This window comes from Opisthorchis viverrini (assembly GCF_000715545.1).
Source record: "Opisthorchis viverrini unplaced genomic scaffold opera_v5_388, whole genome shotgun sequence".
NCBI lineage: Eukaryota > Metazoa > Platyhelminthes > Trematoda > Opisthorchiida > Opisthorchiidae > Opisthorchis > Opisthorchis viverrini.
Genome location: NW_008752045.1, coordinates 172,459 through 172,864, shown reverse-complemented (window position 1 = coordinate 172,864; position 406 = coordinate 172,459).

The window sequence follows — 406 nt, the reverse complement described above, 5'->3', positions numbered from 1 at the left end:
TATGTCTACTTTTTGCGGCCGACTCGATATCCGGGATTTCCACGGTTTTCCTGAAGAATAAAAATAACATCTTTAGAATATTATATACGCATGCTACCCTATAGGATCAGTCGCAGGCGTTTGTTTTTTTGAGGCATATCAGATTTAACCAATGGGATATTTTTGTTTGGTGAACCTGGTCACAAGACATTTTCCCCATTGATCTCGTTTTCCACAATTGCAATAAATTTAGATAACAGCACAAACTTGCAGTGGCAGTGCGAGGGACACCTGTGGGTTACCCTCTTTCACAGATATATATTGCTAGCTTGTAGATAATACAGTGCTGCCAGAATGCTGTGGGCGTCTTTCCAATTATAACTATGACGTTCTATAGATGGTGACCACCAATCATGAAGCGGTCACC